Below are 14,201 nucleotides of genomic sequence, written 5' to 3'. Positions count from 1 at the left end.
TTTCCTTACTTCAGAAAAATTAGGATCTTCAGGGTACAGATTCTTGAGTTCATCAAACCCAACTACTTCAACCTACATTACTATAAGCAACAACTGTCTCTTGCTTAGTGCATTTGCAACCCTGTTAGATTTTCCACTTCTATGTTTCAACACAAATGTATAACTCTGCAAGAACTCTACCCACTTCATATGCCTCTGATTCAATTTACCTTGGCTATTTAGGTATTGTAATGCCTGGTGATCAGTATACAAAACAAATTCCTTTGACAATAAATAATGCCTCCATTTCTTTAAGGCCTAAACTATTGCATAGAACTCTTGATCATAAACAAAATACTTGTTCTTTGCATCATTCAATTTTTCACTAAAATATGCAATAGGCTTACCTTCTTGGCTCAATATAGCCCCAATAGCACTGCCACTAGCATCACAATCCACTTGGAACACATTTCTAAAATCTGGAAGTGCCAACATAGGTTGTTCTGTCACCTTCTTCTTCAGTAATTCAAAACATCTTGTAGCTGCTGCAGTCCATTTGAACTCTTTTCTATCCCCTCTTATTGTGTCAGTTAGGGGTGCACATATGCCACTAAAATTCTTAATAAACTTCCTGTAAAAACTAACCAGACCATGAAATGATCTTACCTCAGTAGCAGACCTTGGAGTAGGCCATTCCAAGATGGCTTTTACCTTCTCTGGATCCATTTTGAGACCTTCAGGTGATATAAAAAACCCCAAATAGACTAACTTCCTTTTTGCAAAGATACACTTCTTCAAATTAATTACCAGTTTCTCTTCTCTTAACCTTTCAAGGACACTACGAATATGCAATAAATGTTCTTCCAAAGTCTTGCTAAAAATTAAAATATCATCCAAATAGATAATAACAAATTTTCCCAAGAACTTCTTAAGTACCTCATTCATAAGCCGCATGAAGGTGCTTGGGGTGTTCGTCAATCCAAAGGGCATGACTAACCACTCATAAAGACCCTCTTTGGTCTTGAAGGCCATTTTCCACTCATCTCCTTCTTGAATCCATATTTGGTGATAACTACTCTTGAGATCTATCTTTGTGAAGTACTGAGCTCCACTCAAGCAGTCCATAAGATCATCCATTCTTGGCAAAGGAAACCGATATTTGATAGTTTTCCTATTTATAGCTCGAGAGTTTTTACACATCCTCCACTCTCCATCCTTCTTTGGTGCCAATACTGCAGGTACTTGACATGGACTTAGGCTCTCCCGAATCAAGCCCTTCCTCAATAACTCCTGAACTTGTCTATTTAGCTCCTCTGTTTCAGTAGGAGTCATCCTGTGAGCAGCCTTGTTAGGCAAACTAGCTCCTGGAATTAGATCTATCTGATGACTGATTTGCCTTACTGGTGGCAATCCTTCTGGAACATTATCAGAGATAATATCTCCAAACTCACCTAGTAAATCTGAAACTTCAAGTGGTATTTCACTACTACCTTCTTTATCTTTCCTAGGAATCAAAGCATAGCACATAAGCTGATGTTTCATTCCATCTAAAAACTTTCTTCCATCAACAAGACAAATCCTAGCACTGCTACATACCTTTTCACCTTCCCTTTTCATGGGCTTCAGTTTGTGGCGAACTCCATCCTTTGTTAGAGAGTATGTGTTTGCATAACCATCATGTACTGCATGTCGATCAAACTTCCATGGTCTACCCAACAATAAATGGCAAACATCCATTGGAATAACATCACAGAGAACTTCATCATGGTAACTCCCAATTTTGAATTTCACGAGACATTGTTCACTTACTAGGACCTTATGATCATCTTTTACCCAAGCAATCCGATAGGGCTGGGGATGTCTCTCCCTCTTGAGCTTCAGCTTAGAGACCATCTCTTCTGATACCAAGTTATCAGTGCTACCACCATCAATGATCATGTCACAATATTTATCCTCACACTTGCATTTGGTACGAAACAAACTCCTCCTTTGTCCTGGTTCAATCTCACCACTTAGTAGGACCCTTTCATTCACCAAGGTCTCTCCTCTTTCTGCATCCTCTGAATGTGATGACTGTGCATCCTCATCCACATGAGCAACCCTAGCTTGACCCTCAGCTCTCCTATCTGTCCTTCCTTTTCATTGAGGGCATTCAAAGGCACGATGACCTTCTTTATTGCAATGGAAATAGGTACCACAGAAGCTTCCTCTTCCTTCTCCATGTCCTCTACCTCTTCCTCTCTGATTTCCAAAGTCTTGATCATGGGAGCGGTTGAAACCCTCATTCCTCTGGTTCTTGCTAGTACCCACATCTTCATTTTTCTTTTGGGTTTCATTTCGACCTCCAGATGACCTACTGCTTCCCCTTCCTCCTTGACCATGCCCTCTTTGTCTCCCTTCAAACCTCTTATTCAACTTCTAGGGAAAACTGGTATGCCTCTTCAATGTTGGTCATTCTTACCAAACTTAATTCCTCATAGATGCTAGGTCACAACCCACTGATATAACAAGCAACCTTCTCCTTATTTGCTTCTGCATGCCCTGCTCTAATCAAAAGTCGATAAAACTCCTCTGTATATTCTTGGACTGATCTTCCTGTTTGCTTTAGCCCATGCATTTTCTTAAACAAATCAAGCTCGTAGTCCACAAGAATGAACTGCTTGTTCAATTTGTCCACCATGTGATCCCACCTTGTGATCTGCTCCTTTGCTCTTCTATTTCTTTCCAATTGAACCTCTTGCCACCAGATTTTGGCATGGCCTTTCAGTTTGGCCTTTGCAAACTTAACCCTATCTGGGTCCCTGATATCCTCATACTCAAAGTATTCTTCCAGTTCATTGATCCAGTTGACCAACTCATCTGGTTTCAGATTTCCTAAAAATACTCCCACATCAATTGTAGGTCTTTTCCCAAATTTAGTAATGGCCCTAAAAAGCCTTTCCTCTGCCTGATTTAGAACTTCCCCATCAAATTCCCCTTCTAGTCCAATTTCTTCTTTTTCATTGTCATCCTCACTGTCGTCACCTATGGCAACATTTGTTCCTCTACAGAGCTCCTCCTGCAATGCTTGTACTTGCCTTTGGAGGGCTATAACCTCCTCAGGATTAACAACTCCAGCCCTTCCACCATGCTCTCTTCGTAGAGGCATCTTCTTAACTCAAACCCACAACCACACAGTCCTGGTGCAAACTGCCTCACAGTCAGCGCTCTGTCTACACACTCAGGAAAACCAGCTCTGATACCACTTGATGGGGACACAACCCAAGCATGGAATGGACACAACAGGAAAAGGAAAATTGTATTAACTGTGAAAATAAGCTAGAACATTCAGTACAGAGAAAATAGACTTCAAAACATGCCCTAAGGGCTTACAATAGCACAAAACTGGAGATAATTTCTCCTTTCAGTACCTCCTCTCAAATTCTACTCTGAACTGCCTTTTACAATGCCAGAAATGTCCTTAAATAGATCCTAGAGGGTTAAGGACTAGGAATACATTCTAGAAAGTGCTAGTAGGCATCCACCGACCAAGTAGAAAGCTCCAGAAGTCGCATTAGAAGTTGGTATAGACTTTGAAGCATTCTTAGGAGGTCTCCAAAAATCGAAAAACTGCGATAACTTTCAAACCGTGGGTCCTTTTGACCTGATTCTTTTTTTGGAATGTTCTAAATTACAATTACATTCATCTGGCCAATTTACACCTCCTAGTTCACCAAAATGATGGCTCAATTACATACTCTTATTTTTTCGGCATTTACATGTATCCCAAGGTGTTCAATTACTCTATCCTAGAACACTGATAGTGGAACTATGAGAGTTGAAACTTTTATTTGACCCAAATGGGTATCCAGAAATGAAAGCACATGAAACAAAAACTAAGTCTAAGTACATTTTTTTTTGGGTGACACAAGATTTTACTTATACCTCTGGATGCTCCTGCATCAGATCTGTAGAAGATCAGTTTCTATATATATTATTTTGGGAAAGATGGTAATGATACGTCAAGAATCTTGAGAAGATCAGTTTGAATTTGTGTAATGCTATGATGGTGTAAGTTTATACAAGGAAAAGAATGGTGATGGTACGTGAAGAATCTTTAGGAGATCAGTTTGAATTTGTGTAATGCTATGATGGTGTAAGTTGATCATGGTCGCTACAAATCACAACCTATATGGTATTAGCTTTAAAAAAAAAAATTGAACCTGTCACAACCCATGTTTCCACAACCCAAACAAAATAGAAAATTCAATTCCACGTGGAATTTCTTGGTGAATTTTTGTCAGACAAATTAATTAATGGAAACTTTATTAATATTAAATTATGATAACAAAGAAATGGGTTGCGGTTTGGAGAAGCTCAAAAAAATTGGGTGAGTTATGGGAAAGGGGTAGTTAAAAGAATGGGATTTCTTGAGAATTGGGGACGGGGGTGGAAAGACGGCAGCAAGAACTGAATGGGGAGCAAGGGAGCTGGCTGGGGGGTAATATGAGGGCAAATCACAAGAACATATAATCAGGTTTTCTTTCTTCAATTTATAACCGATGCTCCTTTCATCTGAATCAGTACATTGAATGACAAGAAAATTGATAAAGTCCATGTTAAATCTTAATTATTTCTTGGACTGCCTGTTGTCTTGTCTGCGTATTTGTTTTTGGCATGCATGTATGCATTTCTTTGTGTAAAAAAAGAACCTTATAGCTATCTGAGTATTGAATTATAATCTAGAAGATTGTGTCCAGTAGATTAGCGTGCAAGCTCAGAACTTTATTATTACCTTACATTGACTTGTGTAATCCGCATATAGAATCTCCATTCAATAACAGGATATAGAATATAATCTTTTAAACAATGGTATTGTCAGGAAGGTTTCTCCTATGGATATGTGTAGTAACTATTGCAAATCATGTAACCTTATAAAAGAATTTGTTAACTGTGTTTTGTTAAAAACAAATTAGGAAGCTACTAGATGAGCATTATGTGTCTATGGAAGTACTTAAGATTATTTCCTTCTCAAATACTCTAACTGAAATCGGATGAATACATAGGTATTCTGAGTAGGAAATAAAGGCCGAACAAACTGTCAAGTAGGATAAATTGAATCAGATGTTCAAAAAAAGATTTGGCACTTGTTTGAAAGATGGATCCAATGTTGAATCAAGAGATGTGTGTCAGATATTGGAATGAGAATCGTCCTTGACTGTTGGTTCTCACTAAAATGCAAGTCAAAGTTATGCAGCGAACAACATACTGGTTTTTGGTTCTTAAACGATCCCTCTTGCTTTAATTGAGACGTCAAACTCTTCTATGGGTTTCATATCAGTTTTGGCACTACTGTGATATGATGGAAAACAATACATTAAATCTCCATGCTGGATGATCTGGCTTACGTAACAGCTTCACCTTTGTTGCATTCCACATTGCTTCATCTGGTGGAAACCTGAATAAACTTCTACTCTCTTAAATACAGTAGAAGACATGTCTGTAAGCTAAGCGTTTGAAATGCTCCTTATCTATTATAAAGGAAAGGGTGACTTCCTAGGTTGAATGGTCTCGAAGTGATGGGCACAATATTTAACTAGTTTCTGAGAATGAATTTTTGGCTTGTATTGATCGGAATAAATAATAGGTTGTTGATTTCCAACATGGAAACTTGATAGGCAAAATGTGTAGAAACACCAAGTATATAACCTTGTTTGGTAAATAACAAGACATTCCAAACGATCCCTTACAATTGGCATTAAAAATCGAAGACTAAAATGAATCTTGAAAAGTTGGGATTTGATTCTTGTTGGCCCTCGAATGTGAAACTCTTTGTTAGTATTAATTGTGTTATTAAGATTGGTCAACCTCTACATTTCTTTTGGGAATAATATAGAGTCGCTCCATTCCATAGTTAATGTGCATTTATTACGCTGGGATTCAGCTGGCAACGGAGTTGGAAGCAGTTTCCAAAGAGCGTAAGAAATATGATTTAGACTGCCTCATACGCCCCTTGCTACCAATTCATTTGTCTCTTTTCCTTCAGTTGTAAAAGCAGATTGAACCCCTAATGTGGGCTTAGCCTTTGTCATCGGTTTTTTTGGTTCCATGGAATAAAACAATTTTCTTCGAATTCCATTCTGCGGTTATTTTATAGTAAATATGATTCATGTGGAAACGTACTCTGAACTGAGAATGAAAAACTCTGAAACAAACAAAACTCCATGTTTTAAATGTGAAAACATGACATCATACCCATGAAAACCTTTTAGATGGATACATTGAGTGATGGCATTTTACATTCCAAAGGTTATAGGTTAATTTCCTTCTAGTTATTTTGAAACTATGTTGTGTAATGTTATCAGGTTATCAAAATTGTCTCAATTCCTATCTTGTTAATGTTATGGTTATTTTTGAAATATATCTCATTTTAAGCATTGAAATGGTCATTTCTTCTCTTATTTTTTGAGAGATTTTGTCCTTCAATATCTCCAGCTCATTCTCATCTCTGTCCAGCACTTTGAATTTTCAAAATCCAGCTTCAGAGTCAAAAGTTGTCATAGGTTAATGGAGGAACCAAAAATACATATTTTCAATTCTATCATTAACCATTAACCTCTAAAATGGTTACAATATGCTTGCAAAATTAACCTTCTAACAAAATAATTAAGATATACTTGAAAAATTAATCTTTTAAAAGATCAAGGTTAATCTCCAAATTACATATTTTGAAGGAGGTTAATTAACCTTTTTGAAGAAGGTTAATTAACCTCTCCGACTAAGTTGATAAAAGGTGGATCAAAAGTTGCCAGGCATGCAAAAGGACTGGAAATACATGTTGTTGCACATGATCCATATGCTGCTGCTGACCGGGCGCATGCCATTGGTGTGGATCTAGTATCATTTGATAAGGCTATATCTGTTGCCAATTTCATTTCAATCCATATGCCGCTGACTCCAACTACGAACAAGATTTTCAATGACGAGAGTTTTGCTAGGATGAAGAAGGGAGTGCGGATTGTGAATGTTGCTAAAGGCGGTGTTATAGACAAGGATGCTCTAGTGCAGGCACTTTGACAATGGTGTTGTTGCTCAGACTACACTAGATGTATTTACAGAAGAACCTCTAGCTAAAGCAACAAGTTAGTGCAGCATTAGAAGGTCACTGTAATGCCTCATTTGGGTGCAAATACAGTCGAAGCACAAGAACAGTCGAAGCACAAGAAGGTGGAGAGCTTTTCCAAATCCACTTAACATAATATTCTCGCCTGTCACACCACAGTCTGAGCATAGACAAGGCACGTTACCAGGTTTCACCGTCTTCTCTCAATATTAATCCTGTGGGCAGATAGACAGTGCAACGAATTTGTCTGACAAAAAGTCTACACGATGACAATCCATGTAGCTGTACACTTGAAATCCCAAACCTGAGACATGGTTCCTCGGTGTGGTTAGAGAAGCAGAGCATTGAAAAATGATTAGTAAATGATTGAAGCAGCCACAACAATAGAGTTTTAACAATGGAGGAATTCAGAAAGGAGATATACAAACTAGTAGAGACCTTGCTTGAGATAATAAGCATGAATCTTGGCCTTGAAAAAGGGTATTTGAAAGAAGTGTTTGCAGGTGATGATAAGCCATTTTTCAGCACCAAGGTGAGCAATTATCCTCCATGCCCGAGGCCAGACCGTATGAAGGGCATTCGTGCTCACACAAATGCAGGTGGCATCATTCTTTTCTTCCAAGACGATGAAGTGCCTGGCTTACAGGTCCTCAGCAATGGGCAATGGATTGATGTACAACCCATTTCACATTCCATTGTGATTGACATTGGAGATCAATTACAATCTATAAGTGGAGGAAGATACAAGAGTGCATGGCATTGTATTCTTGCCACTGAGAATGGCAATCGTTTATCAGTGACATCGTTTTATAACCCATCATACTCTACAATTATTTATCCTGTAGTGAAGGCCAAGACTAATGTCAAGGAAGATGATAATGGCAATGACTATCCCAAATTTCAGTTTGGTGATTATATGCGTATTTATGTTAACGAGAAATATGAAGATAAGGAGCCATGAGGGAGATGACTGTTAAGTAGAATTTGTCTTCATTGGGTAAATGATTTAAAGATCACAAGGGGATTGATAAGGATTGATTATTCAATCTTCTTCTCAAAATATCTAAGGTCCAAGTTTTTACTCATATAGTTAATTTTGTAGAGGTTAATTAACCTAACCCAAATCACATATTTGGGAAGTAGTTATTAACCATGAAGAGGTAGTTCTTAACCTCTGTGTCTATATAAGGAGTCTTTTTGGGTTTGTAAGAGACTTTAGAATAAGGGAACAGTATGCTAAAATTTTGATCAAGAGACAAATTTTGGAAAGTATGTATATAGCTTTTGTCTTTGAAATTGAAAATCTCTATTATGTTCTTGGTGCAAGAAAATGAAATGAAACATGCATTTGTTTTCTTGTTCTAAAATTAGATTGTTGTAGCATGAGCTACTAATTCTTTTGTAGTGAGCATTTTCACGGTATTGTGCAAATGTTTATGAACCATGAATCAGCATGGTAATAATGATCATTCTCAAGCGTAGTTCTTGATTGCCTTTATTATCATCCAATGTTGACTCAAGAAAGTTGTGAAGTTATGTAGTGCCTTCGTCCTGAACGGCTTTTTATTGATCTTTAAAATTTTAGATTCTTTATTAGAAAATTTTTAAAATTATATCATACAAGGGAGTTGCCCCTCTAAACGTAGAGGAAGGCCACATATCAAGGGCCTATCCAATTGTTGTGAACAATTTGTCACATACACTCCATTGGGCCATTTTTCTAGTGACAAATTTGTTTACCAACATGTAAATAATGATAAAATCCAACTTTCCTAAAAGTTTGTTGTAAGATGTAAAGTAGTATTAATCTAATGATGGCATGGTGTATATGTGTTACAAAAGATTATAAATATGGCATAGAGGAATCATTCAGTTGTTGTAGTGGTGACTTTTTGTTGACTACATTTAGTTGCATCAAGTAGGTGTTCATTAATTCAACCAACATGTCTCAGGTTATGTCTATGAGTAGATAGTGCATTGAATTTTGCTGCCACTTTTGAGATTAATATATATTCACTGAATTCTTTTCCTTGAAATGAGTGAAATTAGATTTCCTTATGGTTGGGTGTAATGTGGAAATTTGGGAGGGACATGAATGGATACACTATGCTTTGTTTCTTTCTATTTGCCATTTCTATTAGAAATGGATACACTATGCTTTGTTTCTTTGTTTCTTTCTTGTTCCCAGTTGCTAGGTTTTTCATGCCAAAAAAATTGACATTCTAATTGCTTAATTAATAAGTAATACTATGTATTTTAATTTTGGTTAATAACATAGATAACTATTAAATGTGACTATGGTTTATTTACTCATATGGTTGAATAGTCAACTAGGGTTTTCTTATTTAAAATTTTGCATATCTCACACATTTGATGATACAACATTGCTTAGTGGGACTTGGGTTTTACAGAAATAGAAATATATGATACATAATTCTAAAATTACTTCTTTGGGTTATGTTAATTATAAAAAATATTATATTTGTCTTATCTTTATTTAAGTCAAACTTTAGTTTATCTATGTTGAAAAACATTTAATGGTTGTTTGTAATCACACAACACAAAAAAGTTTCTAAGAAGAGATTTATTATAGCTATGGTTATAGAAAATGCAAAATTAGTAATGTGAATTCCCCTAGCAAGAAGGGAAGAAATAATGTTAGAAAAGGAAATGGAAAGATAGTTTTAATATGAAAGAAAAATGATGATTTAAATAGCTTTGTACTTGGTTTATTTATTTATTTATTTATAACATAAAAATTTTGCATGTGTGTGTGTGTGTGTGTGTGGTTAATGTCTATGAATAATAATCTCATATGTAATTTAAATATTATTTAAAATTAAAATATTTATTTTATAAAATTTAAATTATAATTATTTCTATAATTAACATTTTAAAAATTAAAAAATCCCTAAAACCCTAGTTGGTAGAAAATGCAAAGGCTAGAGAATGATGGTTGGGCTAGGAGAAGTGAAAAGGAAGTCTACTTAAAGAAATAAGAAGAGTGTGTACTATAAGGAAATGGAGTCAGATTCTGAAGAAGAGATTGATGCAAATGCCAAAATTTTGGAAATGGACTAGGAAGATGAGATTGATTTCTCTATGGCTCGGTGGACAACCTTTTTAGGCCACCAAGTACCTTTCCCTCCCATGCTTCTATTCATGCCAAGGATGTGAAATTTGGTTTCTACAAGGAGGAGAGGGGAGGGAAAAATATGAAAATAGGCGAAGAAGAGGAGGAAGTTAAAAATATGGAGACTGGTGAAGAAGAGGATGAATATGTAGATTAGTGAGAGATATCCATAGAAGAAAGCATCTAAAGTCCTAGAAGAATTTAACAATCATTGTAAGACTTTAGTTGAAGTTGCTATAGTCAAGAAACAAGTTGGGCATGATGAAAATCTATTCAAAAAGGCATGTCAAAATGTTAAAGAAAAAGTGGAAATCTTGGATGTTTGCATTAAAGAGTTGTAGAGATGTGTTCATGAAGGAAAGGAACTATATGAGACATGTGCACTAGCACATGAATATATGCATAACTGCACATCACATATCAATGGAAAGGAAGATGAGTTGAAGAATATAATCAGTGGGATGAAAAGGGTAGATGCTTAAGTTATTGACCTGGAGAAGAAGATAAGCAAGATTCATGATGAGAGAAGAATGGTGGAGGTTGGCAAGGAGAAAATAATCCAAAGGTTCTCTTTGTTAAGAGAGAATATATCTTAGAAGATTGACCCAGTATAAAAACAACTAGATGATTTCTTGAAGGTGAAATATCATATGAGCAATTTGGCTATCTAGACTTTCAAGCCATAGAGTTAGCATCTTATAGATTATGCATAGCTTTTACAGTGTTTGATTTAGTCAAGGGAGCATGGAATGAAGGATTGATTAGCTTGAAGGATTGTTTTGTTGATTGTATTGCATTGCTAAAACAAGAAATGTGTTTAACAATATATGACTAACCCCTTAAGGTTATATTAGTAAAGACATAATTGAACATAAAGGAACTAGCAACCATAGATATAGGTCTACACATGATCCAAGAACCTAGATAAAAAGTCATGCAACATTGAAAGTGATCATGATCATTACATTAGAAAATTAAAATATAACTTCTTATTAGCCAATGAAGATTATGCCATCCAAGAAAATGAAATATATCTCCATGCATATAAATGTAAACACATTTAACCTTAGGAAGATGATCCATGAAAGATCATTCTTAAGAAATCATGTTTGCATAAACTAGAGCACACAATCCAATAATTTTCACCACAAACACTTAGACTAGAATTGGGAATTAGGAAATAAAGAAAACTATTTTTGGATGATACAAGATTGCTAATGACTTAATGATGCTCCTACATTAGTCTCACTCCTTGTGAGTCATTGACTCTTTGTCTATTGGACTTGGACTTGATATTATTTTTTATTTAAGGATTTAAACCATATCCCACTTTATCTATTAAAAAATAGTACAGATCAATATGAACCCAAAATTGATGTATTTTGTCAACAATTATTTTCTTCTGTTAGAAACTTACAATTGGAACAATTGTTGTGTTGTCATTGATGTCAAATCTATGGATGAGACATGTTGCTACTTAATCTAAATGTCATATCTATTTGATTAATGAAGAGGGTCGCTCATGACTATATAACCTAGAGGAAAGGTCAAAGTTATGAAAAGGAAGTTACAATGGACATTTGATTAGATAGACTTTGATAAAGAAAAGCAATTGTTTATGTCAAGAAAGCTAAGCCAAGCTAAGTAAAATTTTAATTATAAGGAATGTCGAGTAATGCTAGTGTCAACTGAGCTATAGTATGTGCCGAGAAAATCTAGCATTGACCAAGTATTAACATCGACCAAGAAAGTTAGTTGATGTTGAGCCAGAAAGAGTTATAATGACCCAGTTTTTAGTATTGACCAAGTTTCATATTTTTGAGGTTGCTGAGTGATGGTAAAAGATCAAATTCAAAGAAATTATAAGATCAAAGATAAGATTGATGAGTTGGATCACTAGATTTGAGAAGGAGATTAGGTAAAGACCTAATAGATGGATTCCAGAGTAGTTTCTAAAAGATGATCAAGATGATAGACAAATACATTGAATCAAATTGAATTTGATTGTAAACCCTAAGATCTATGGTGAATGTAGAAAATAATAAAGCACATATTTCCTATTTAAGGTGATAAAGAACTAAACAGTTGTACCTAAGCCAAGTCCAACACTAGCCAATGTTTGTGCAAGTTTTTATGTGAAGGAAGTCATACAAAGCAAGGTTGATCATAAACACATGAGTGAGTGTGAATAAGAAGCTAAAGGGCAAGCTTGGAGATTTCATGTTGTTGCTAATAAGTAAATTAGAGAAGAAGGCTAAGTGTTTATGAGAAAAGTGGACTTATTACTTGAAGGGCGTCCAAGCAGATCAAATTCAAAGTCGACAATGGAAGGCTCTTCAGTGAACCATCATAAGGACCGAACAAAGATTTGAACATGAAAGATGAGTTGTAACCACATAGATCAAACCTACTATTTTCTTTCTTATAATTGTAGACAATTTGTATTGAAATCCCTTTTATAGAGGTTGACCTAATAGTCACTTCAAGACTTAATAGTTAGTGTAAATCCATTAACTAGATGACATTCTAATGGAATGATCAAAGTCCTCTAGCTAGGCCACCTCGAATAGGGTGATAGAATCCTTTAACCAGATCACATTTAATAGTGTTTATAACTATAACCCTTAACAAAGTTGGCTCCTAATAGAGCTCACTTTGAAAGAGTGAAAAGGAGTGACATGTTGCTGGTGGTTTTTACCAAATTAGGTTTCCACGTAAAATCCTAGTGTCAAATTGTGATGAATGTCTTATGAATGCTTTTATGTGATGACATTTTATTTATGCTATATAAGTCAAATGTTATGATAGTTTTACAATAGAGACCAAGCAACAACATGACAAGCATAATAGTGAAGTGTTTAATGTTTAATTTTTCAAGTGGTACATACAGACCTTGAGTAAGGGTAAGGCTACAATAATGGTGCCCACTTTTCATTAGGAAAAAATTGGATAAAAAGTGGGAAAATCATTTTCTAGGGGCTTTGAATGAAGCCTATGCTTTGAATGAAGCCCCTTTAGGGCTTCATTTGAAGTCGTGGCCCTAGGCGCTTCATTCAAAGCCCCTTGTGCCAACTGCCACAAGGGGCTTCAAATGAAGCCTTAGGGCTTCAAGAGAAGCCCCTAGGACCAATAGGTGGCTGAAAAGTGAGCCAAGGGACTTTTCTCAAATCCCTTGGGGCCAATAGGTGGCCAAAATGTGGGCCAGGGGGCTTCATTTGAACCTCCCTAGGGCCACTAGGTGGCCAAAAAGTGGGCACCCAAATAACCCCTTAAGGGACTTCGAATAAAGTCCCTTCATTTGAAGCCTCTCCAAGGGCTTCATTCGAATGTCCCAAAATTGGATATTTTACAAACTTAAATTTCTATCATTTTTCCCCCTTCTGTGGGCTTAAACAAGGGCTAAATAGGTGCATATTCTAAAACTAAATATAGAAAATTGTTGTACTTTGAATAAGCTTTCCAATTACTATATTTTTAATATATATTGTGTTTATCATGATATTTAATTTTTAGTTTTATTAAATATAGGTTGTTTGGCCATTTCACAATTATGGATTTGAAGCTTTGAGAAAATAGATAATGATAAATTAAAAAATTTCAAAAATATGTCCATCAAATTTATGTGAGTTATCTTTCTAGAAAATCGAGAAACAATTCATTTCGATAAATACAACTCAAATTATATTGATAGAAAAAAGCTATATCTAAGTTATCATTAGTGTCACTTTGCCACTAAATAAAATCTATATTTTTTAATGAAATTGAATGAATCCAACTAAAATTGTTAGATATTGATGTTACTATTCACTCCTTGAAAGAATTTTGTCATTATCATTTGAAAAAACAAATGTTACCTTGATCAAAAGACTCATCACTCTTTGAAAATGTCAATTTTAATATAAATCGCTTCTTAAAGGAGGTGGAAAAAAGGACCTCAACTGAATTTTTTTTTTAAATTAAAAAAATATTTTTAGAAACTACATTGTA

The 14,201-nt window shown here is 35.4% G+C and overlaps 1 pseudogene; it reads left to right on the top strand.

Moving 5' to 3' along the window:
• The first annotated feature begins 7,478 nt into the window (after positions 1-7,478).
• LOC149566834 (1-aminocyclopropane-1-carboxylate oxidase pseudogene) lies at positions 7,479-8,042 on the top strand (annotated as a pseudogene).
• The last annotated feature ends 6,159 nt before the right edge of the window (positions 8,043-14,201 follow it).

Source organism: Cupressus sempervirens, chromosome 3 (genome assembly GCF_028749045.1).
Source record: "Cupressus sempervirens isolate cs-2001-9-10 chromosome 3, ASM2874904v1, whole genome shotgun sequence".
NCBI classification, from domain to species: Eukaryota; Viridiplantae; Streptophyta; class Pinopsida; order Cupressales; family Cupressaceae; genus Cupressus; species Cupressus sempervirens.
Note: the sequence above shows the minus strand (reverse complement) of the source record. Positions and strands in the feature narration are given on the sequence as shown.